This window comes from Gouania willdenowi, chromosome 11, assembly GCF_900634775.1.
Source record: "Gouania willdenowi chromosome 11, fGouWil2.1, whole genome shotgun sequence".
Lineage (NCBI taxonomy): Eukaryota > Metazoa > Chordata > Actinopteri > Blenniiformes > Gobiesocidae > Gouania > Gouania willdenowi.
In genome coordinates, this window is record NC_041054.1 from 18,723,884 (window position 1) to 18,733,396 (window position 9,513).

General features: G+C 38.5%; 1 pseudogene; it reads right to left on the minus strand.

Annotated features, from left to right (window-relative positions):
• Positions 1-1,980: 1,980 nt before the first annotated feature.
• Positions 1,981-2,099, minus strand: LOC114472734 (uncharacterized; annotated as a pseudogene).
• Between the last annotated feature and the right edge of the window lie 7,414 nt (positions 2,100-9,513).

A 9,513-nucleotide genomic window follows, 5' to 3' on the forward strand; every position in this document is an offset into this window, starting at 1 on the left:
CCTCGCTTCCCTCTATCATTCTGCACAAAGGATGGAGCCATATGTCGAAAGCTGCCAGTGTTGCTGCTAAATATTGGAAAAATCAGTTTAAGAGGAGCCGGTAAAACCTTAATGCAGTGCTGTGTTGCAGAGGCACTATTTGGCTGTCTTTATGTTTATTGAAATTAAGCTTTTTGAACTAACAAGCTGCCAAGACGGATTTTGGGATTTGCTATTAAAGAATTCCCTCTCAATAACCAAAGTAATAGGGAGTGATTGTCTCAGAGTCGTTTAGCAGAAGGAGAATCATCACGAGAATTTCTGACAAGAGAGTCTCTGAAAATTGCTCTCAGACAACTTTAGTAGTGTATAATACTTATTTCCCTCTAATGATATTAATAGCCATCATTGCTTCGTCTATTCCCTTTCTTGTTTTGGAAAATTCCTCCGAGCAAGTTCTGCTCCCTCTTTCTTCTACTAGTCAATGATTAATGCATATCTTTTATCAATTTTGAGAGCAGTGCTCGTCTACACTGAACTGTCGTATTTTATAAGACTGAAATAAGAATAAGAGTGAGTGGATTGAAAGAGTCAGTGTGCGTGTGTGTGTGTGTGTGAGAGAGCTGCAGAAGAAGGAAGGATGTAGTTGGATTGAGGCAGAGACTGTCTCAGTGCACACATGATTTAATCAAGGCCATCCATCTCGTCTTGATAATTAGACAGTAGCATGGATTGCATGACCGTCTCTATCAGGTAGAGCATTACACACGTATACATGGACACACACACACACACACACACACAGAACTCAGATTGGAGTTACATACTTTTTTTTTTTTTGTAGTAGGTAAACATCTGGGTCCCAACGTTTTAAATCTTCCTTCAAGACATTTAAAAAAAAAAAGAAAAAAAAAATTTATTTGTGCTGAAAGGCAAAGAATAATAATAATGAAAACAAAGCATGGTAATAATGTGTGTAGTACAAGTGACCTCAGGTAGACAAGAGTCTATGAGCCAAAAAGCCATTGTGGGTCATTGTTCCTGAACTACTAAAGGACATTTAGTAGTTTTTGGTTAGTTGTATTTGTGGAACAATTGGGTCCTTTCTGTGTAGAGTTTGCATGTTCTGCCCATGCATGCGTGGGTTTTCTCCAGGTAGGTACTCTAGCTTCTTTGCCCAATCTAAAAACATTGCCCGTAGGAGTCAATGTAAGTGTGAGTTGTTGTTTGTCTGTAGCTGTGTTTCCATTACAGAGTTTCGCAAAATAAAAACAAAGTTTTTAAATGTCGACAAAGTACCGGAAGATGGATGCTCCAAACCTCCTGATAACACTCTGTTTTCCTTTGTTGTTTCACATTTAGTGTGGCAGTTTAAAGTATAATGGTAATGTACGTCATGTTCTGTCACATGCATTTGCGAAAAAAGTGATTCCATAGCGCTTTTGGAACACATTTCAATACTGAAACATCTGAAATTCCTCCTCATGAAAAACTTTTTCGCGATATTTGAGTGTTTTTTCGAAATTCAGGTGTTTCCATTACCAGTTTTTATTGCGCTATTTAGATTTTGCGCATTTCCAAGGGTAATGGAAATGCAGCTTGTGTGTGTTGCCCTGCGATGGACTGGCGCCCTGTCCAGGGTGTACACCCACCTAACGCCCATTGAGAGCTGGAAGTAGGCACCAACGGACCCTCGCGAAGTGGATGGATGGATGGATGAATAGTTGTAAAACAAATAATTTTCAGTATTAATTAGTACAGTCACCAAACTGTGACGTCATTACCGACATTGAGCATTACATTTTTTGCCTTTGCACTCAAAGAACTTTCACTCCACACTTAGTGGTGGCAAACTACTGTTGTAGCCACAGCTGCCCTGGGGCAGACTGACGGAAGCGAGGCTGCCATAGTGCGCCATCGGACCCTCCGACCACCACCAACACTCACTCACACACTACGTTCATACGAGGCAATGTAGGTGAAGTGCCTTGCCCAAGGACACAATGACAGATACCTGGAATTCTCAGTGGTCTCCCATCCAACTACTAACCAGGCCCAGACCTGCTTAGCTTCCAAGATCTAACGGGATTGGGCAATGACAGGCTGGTATGGCTCTCTCTAGGTAGAAGAATAGTCTCATTCTTTACCGTTTTTTGCCTATTTTGTTGAAATGTTGTTGCGATGGGGGCAGGAGGGGGGTAGGGGGTAAGGGCTGAAAATGTTACATTTTTCAAAGGGGGTGCAACAGAAAAAGTTTGGTAACCACTGAGTTAATACCTAGCTGCTTCCTCACATTCAGCTAGCAAAGCTAACATATTGGGGCAACAATAATCTCTCAATGCTAACATTCAATGTCCTTATCCTGCCAAAAGTTTATTACTGCTGTGTTCAGCTTTTTAAGCAATATCCATATATCTCAACTTATTTCCACTTAATGTTCAAGGGAAATACATTTCCTGCCAAGTTTTGTTAGTCCACACCCAGGCCAGATAAGGACAAAAGGTAAAAAGTTTGTTCATAGAAGTGTGAGAGCGGAAGGAAAAGGTTTGTTTTTTGTCTCATATTACCCATATGTAATATACACAAATAACAATTCATAACCAGGTAGATTTGTAGCCAAAAAACAAACTAGAAGGTCACTTTGTCCTTTCTCCGTTACTTTATCCCAACAGCTATTGCAAGGCAACACCTCATATCAATATAGTTTTGTTCTTCATCTTATATGCCATATTAAAACACTTATATGAAGCAGATATAATAACACATTTAGGTTTTTTGAGTCTGACATTATTCCCCATGTTTTTAACTGAAATAATGAAACAAAACAATAACCCTCTTAGCTTTCAGAATGTAGACTAAACAGTAAAATAGCTCTGCTGTTGATATTTTGTTATAGATAGTGAAGGGAAGTACCTTCACCATCAATGTTTGCTGATCCATATCAGGGGGTATCGCCAAATCACAAGAGAATCTTGGTTAATGCTATTGCTAGGCTAATGCTAAGTTAGTGCTAATGCTAGTCTAATGTTATTGCTATGCTAATGCTAGGTTAATGCTAGCGCTAGGTAGGGCTGCGCGGTATACCGGTTCATACCTATTACCCAATATATTTTCGTTATATGAATTTTTAATATACCACCGTACCGGTGTATTTGATTACACGACTTTCAGAACGCTATGCTGCGCCGCGTTTCAGACCGGACCATTTTCAGGGTTGCCCATCTAAATAGGAAGGCAAAGAGTAGCTCTGAGGTGTTAGTTGTGTTGTAAATCATACGTGTAAATGGATAAGAAAGACATAATTGAAAGCTCTGAAGCTGCATGTGCCCGTGCAGCAACACTCACATACACAGAGGCACGGTTAGCTTAGCATGTCAGCAGTTCGGCAGTAATACACAAAAAAAGAGCAAAGGATCGCAATTTGTAATTCCTATAACGCGGAAATAAGTCCTGGTGGAGCTGCAAACAAAACACTACCTTATTCACCATAAGAAACCACCACACCACTGAGTATGAAGCATTTAAAGCTAGAAATCAAGCTAATACTAAAGCTAAGCTAGAACGGCAAAGAGCCATTGGGCTGCTGGTGCAAACGTGTATTACTACTAGTGTGGAATTATTCTACAATATTCACTCATCATGACAGTAATATAAACCATCCTAAGTCAATCTACTGCAATAATTCCTCTCTCAACCAGTAGAAAATGCTGTGAACACCTGATTATGCATTAAAAAAAATACCATCATATACCGTGAAACCGTTAGAATATTTAAAAATACCACGATACAGTATATATTTTTGGTCATCCCGCCCAGCCCTAACGCTCGGCCAATGATAAAGCTAGCTAGTTCTATGATAATATTATGCTAATGCTCAGTTAATGCTAATGTTATGTTAATGCTATGCTAATGCCAGCACATGCATCCTCACTTGCATTTTCTTCAGGAATCGCACTCACTTCAGGTTTTTTATTAAGCCCAAACATTGCTTATAAGTAGCGTATGCTTTCTTCTGTTCATATGCAGCATTTATAAATGAGGCTCCAGGGATGGATCATTGGTTGGCTACAGCCTGTAGGCCAAACCCTGCCCATGCATTTTATTGAAGTAACAATAGAGGAAGAATTCACAACCAGGGCAAGATAGTGTGCGGGCAAAATCATTGAGGGCAGGATGTTCTTTGGATCACTAATATTCGAAATGATAGAGACTTGAACTTATTTTGATTTTTAGAAATATTGTTTTCATTAAGTTTAAGAGATGTTAACAGTTAAAAGGAGCTTTTTGTTCTTAGTAGGCTTACATTTTAAGGTGCATTAACTTTGAGTACTTCTTGCCCGTTCTATGGGAGTTCAGGCTCAGAAGTCATTTTTTTAAAAAACAAGTAGCTCTTGAGCTAAAAAGGTGGATCACTCCTACTGATCTAAGGGGCAGGCACTACTTTGCAGTGGGTGAGACTTCAAACACATTTGACAGGCCTGAATAATTTGGGTTTGAATTAGAATCAAGTTTTTACTACACACTAAAGACAGTATTAAACCATTATGTTTAATTTAGAAAACCTTATGAACCTATGACACATACAGATCTATTTAATTCACTACATATAAAAACGTCATTCATCAGCAATTTGCATATTGTACTGTACACCCTGCTGTTGATTATGTACGAAACGACATTGCAAATCAGCTTTTATCTTCCTGTATAAATGCTAAGCATTAAACAAAAAAAAAAAAAAAACATAGACTGATGTGCCTGTCACATACATTCACATCAGAGAAAGATACGTACTGTATCATAACTACAGATTAGTAATAATCCTGCCAAGCTGTGTTTTTATTGTTAGCTCATTACCAGCCTACAATGCAGCTCTTACGCTTTGAGTGATCCTGTTTTAATGGTGACTTTGTGTTTGTATTGATTGGATGAGTGGGAGTACAGTGGCTATACGGGCTCTCGTAGGAATTATGAACAATATACACTAATGAACCAAGGCGTGCTGTAATGAATTCATGCACGCTGTTATAATGAAGACTGAGGGCTGATCCTGTGTGGTTAAAGCGCTCTTTCTGATGAACTGATGTGTGATCTTGTTTTTACCAGCGCCTTTTAATTTCACAGTTTTTCACTCGGCGAAGTGAAATTTTTCCACTTCAACCTTGTGATGCGATGTTGCTATACCTCTTTGTCTTTCTCCGCCACCTTCCCACAATCTCATACACCAACACACACAATTGCTTAGACAAAAAGCCTGCGGAAAAAAATAACATTCTGTCGTTATCACTTGATCTCCTACTCAGACGCAATCTCTCTCTCTCTCTCTCTCTCTCTCTCTCTCTCTCTCTCTCTCTCTCTCGCTGCATTTCATTTTTATCAGTGACTGAATTGTCATAGTAGGCAATAAGATGGTGTGCTCCTTAAACAGACCTGATTCGTCACAGAAGTGAGCTGGTAAATTTACCGTGTGTGTGTGTGTTTGTATGCATGTTTGGGTGAGAAAGAGAGACACAAATGTTTTCTTAATTTCTCTCCCGTAAGGCAAGGTCTAGGCAAATTTATTTGTATAGCGCATTTCATACACAGGGCAACTCAATGTGCTTTACATGATCAAAAAGTGCAACAGAAAACATTCAACAGCTTAAAATCATTAAGAACATTATTTAGAATCATCAGTAAAATCATCAACAAACACATTACATCAACAACATGATCAAAAATCTCACCTGTAGTATTTACTGTATTTAGAGGGAGCCTAATATAGATGGCTTTCTGTGGTTTTCATGGTACTAGAGTGATTTTAAAAGAATTATTGCTAAAGAATTACAGTACTGACAGTTATTTACAAATTAATATTCATTAAGATTTCCCAAAAGTATTTATTCCTAGAAAACCATTTCAGATGATTACAGAGCAACATCAATTATAGAACAGTGATGTTATTCACTTTATTTTTGAGATTTCTTTGGGGTGTTGTGCTTTATAACACAGTGGTTCCCAAACTAGGGAATGCACCTGTGGCATCATGACAGGGTAGGGGCACTTGGGCCTTACCGAATCTTGAGCATGAAAATTAGAAAAAACTTTATTTGATGGGGTATACATGAAGGCTGACATTACGCTGTCATTATTATGACCTGACACCTGTCATTAGCATGAATAAGGTGCCATGAAGGCTGTCATTAAGTGTCATTGGTTACCCTAACCCCAAACCCAAAAAATGCCAACATAGCTCCAAAGGTGTCACAATTTAGCGAATGAGCCTTTGTATAGCCATTCAACTAAAGTGTTACCAAAAAGTTGTTTGCACTTTATTGATAAAGAGCTTTATTCCTGTTCTACAACGTGATTCATGAGAAATTTTGTTGCGATGGGTGGGGTGGGGGGCACAGCAGAAAAAAGTTTGGGACCACCCTACTAACATTGTAACATTATAGCATTGTACTGAACCAATTGAACTAGAACTTTAGAAATTATGTTATTAATCAAACCTACTAACTACCATTAAACTTCTGCAAACTTAAACACCCTGTTTGACTCTTCAGTAGTGAATGTGATAATACTGAATATTAGTTGTCACATGTGATTCACAAAGGCTGATGACTTTTGACTAAAGTGCATGGAGTGCTGGCAGATGGATTGGACTTCTTGAGCTGGTTCAGCAGCTTCACAGTCAGCTGTTCTATAATACTTTGCATAAATGTAGACCTCATGCATATGAACCTTGTTAAAGGGGTTTTCTGCTGAGGCAGTATGTGGGCATATAGAAGGATAAGGATAAGTTGTTATACTGTCAGTGACAACGGCTCTCTGAGGATTAGGAGTAAGCATGTCATCAGCGTAAGAAGTTACTCTAGTTTCAAAAGGCAGAAAAGAGGAGATAAGCTTATGTATTTAACGTTGCAGACATTAAAATGTACAATTTAGAGATTTTTTATTTTTTTTTTATTCAAGCTGCTGGAAACAAAACTATTTTATCCGATAAAGACAGTGTAGGTCTCATAGATCAATAAATCGAAGATCATTTGTCCAAAAAAAAAGATGTAAAAGGTTGGAATGTTTGTTTTAATCTCCACTGTAAACACATTACGGAAGGTTTTGCGCATTGTATTGTGGGATGTGGAGTCCCGTAGACGGATGCTTAGAAGTGTTTTTACTTCATTCTTACTGTGAATTATTGTATTTGCCCCCAAACTCACTGCCAGTGACTTCCTAACACATTTCTAGTGTTTTCACGGACTGAAAGTTGTGGCAAAACAATGTTTATTTTGGGGTATGTCTCGCGGAGAATATCGGAAAAAAAAAAAACTAGAACAAATTTGTGTCATATGAATCAATGTCCTCCTTGTCAGGCCAAGAAACACAAGAAATCACGTTAAGAATGAAGTAAAAACACTTTTTTCCATCCATCTACCGGACTCCACATCCCACAATCCAATGCATGAAACTTTTCCACAAATATCAATAGGATTGTGTTTACAGTGGAGATGAAAACAAACATTTGAACTGATATTTCAACATTTTATCTCTTATTTTCAGGTAAATGATCTTTGATTTATTATCAGATCAATAGGACGGTTTTTGTCCAAATCTGCCTGTTTTTATGGACTGATCAGAGCAAAGTTTCAGGACATGACAGAGCAGCCACATTAAATTAGGGGGGAAAATATCATTAGGTTTTAAAGTTGTTTAAAAAAAACTATTTATTTATTATTTGTTTCTTTAGTTTTCTACATTATTAAAATGTAAATTGTGCAGCAGACAGAGAAGTCCATCTGCCTCCAATTTAACTTGCTCACATGTCATTGTGTGCTTCTGTGCACTCACGTCTCCACATTGAATCAGCAAAACGCTCATTTAAATATGGGAGGTCTGCACCACTTCTGCACGTGAGCTAATCATTGCTGCAATCTTAGTGAATTCCTCGCAGCAGGTGAGGGAACTGGTTTACCACTCTTTAATTCAGATCTTAGTGAATCCGCCCCTAAATCTCTTGTTTGCTGCCAAATATCCATTAGCTAATCTGGTGTGAACTCCACAAATTGTGAGTGTTGAGGTGTGGCCTCAAGAACACATCTCAGAATTTTTTTTTTTTTTTTTTTTTGTTGAGAAAAAAATCTCAATAGTTTTGTAATTGTGTATTTTGGAGCTTGGAGAAACACCTTGGACTCTTGGCTGTGTTTCTAAAACCCAGTGTGTATTTCCTCAAACCCCTCTGTGTAGTTTATTTGGTTATGATAGCATGATTGGATGAAACCGACTAAAGGGAATTGTAATTATTTAACACCTGGCTTTAGGCAAAGTACAGAGAAAATGATTTGTGGAGTATGCAAGTATGCATCATTGGTTCACCACCAGAAAAAATGTCCTCTCACTCATCTATTTCACGCTCCTTTTATTTCATTTCTTTTTTTTTTTCTTCTCCTCCTTTCTTCATCATTCTTTTCCCCTCTAACACTGGAGCCGTTTGCTTCCCTTGTTAATTCGCTTTCATTATGATGCTGATGAAAAAAATTGGTTTGAAGCTGGGAGACAATGGGAGACAAGAATTACCTGCTGCTCTTACCATCATCATCATCATCATCACCATCATGATCCTCACACACACTCCGAATACACTTGTGCCCCGCCTTCTCCTCTTTTTCTTTTTTCTCCACTTTCATTATCCTGTTTACTTCTTTACCTTCATCTTACATTAACCTCCTTCTCGCTCCCACTTCAATCTAGTTTGTAGCACACTCAATTTGTTTCTCAGCCCTTCTTCGTTCTCCTTGGTTCAGGTTTTTCTCAGAGTGGAAAGATGGATCCCCCACAGGGAGAAATCATCCGCTCTCGCCATCAATGGAAGTGACAATACTTGACACACAAACAAAATGCGATTTCTGTGAAATGATGAGGACATTTGTTTAAGCGCTGTGACTAATGTGTTGTAATATATTAAGAGGAAATCATGAACCTGTGATGGAATGGATGGAATTACAACAAGGCAGAGGGAGATCAGAGGTCTTGGAGGAGGTAAGTGGAGGAGGATAAATGAAGGGTTTGGAGTTGGTGCACCATTATCCAGGATTACCTCCTGTGGAGAGAAAGAACACTGTCAGAAGTTGTCACTTATAGTTCAGTCTATTCCTCCGTCATCTTCTCCTCATCTGTATTCCTTCATTTCTATATGGCCGACATCACCCTCTTCTCATCCATCTTTTTTTTTCCCGTTCAACCTCTTTCCCTCTTGTCTACCAACTGAAGGCTCTCATGTTTTTTCTTGCACTGTTTTTGTGTAAAGGACACAGGTTCATAATTCACTCCTCCATAATTCATTTTTCAGGCCATCGAAAGTAAAAGCAAAGATGTGTGCATGTGTGTGTGCTCGTGTTATACTGGAAATGTATCCAAAGTGCAGTTTGGTCTGATGGTTTCTGCTTCAGCCTGATGGATGGAACTATAAATTAGACGCAACTCAATAGGCCACCGTGTATTTTTTTTTTATTTTATGCTTTTTATGTTATTGTTATAATTTTGTTGTTTGGACGTTGGATG